Here is a 235-nt window from a genome sequence, read left to right on the forward strand (position 1 = left end):
TTAATTTTAGAAAAAAACAATTTATTATAAAAAAAAATTGCTAAAATGAAAAATTTTTTTTAAAATTAATTCAAAAATAGAAAAAAAAATTAAAGTTTTTGATATTTTGGATAAAAATGGTTTTTAAAAATTTTATCTTTATTTTTGTGTCACTGATGTACTAGAAATTTTTTTTTGATGTTTGAATATTATACATATGTATAACTTTATTTAATATTACAATGTTGATTTAATA

The sequence above is a fragment of the Strongyloides ratti genome, scaffold srae_scaffold0000025, assembly GCF_001040885.1.
Source record: "Strongyloides ratti genome assembly S_ratti_ED321, scaffold srae_scaffold0000025".
Classification (NCBI taxonomy): domain Eukaryota; kingdom Metazoa; phylum Nematoda; class Chromadorea; order Rhabditida; family Strongyloididae; genus Strongyloides; species Strongyloides ratti.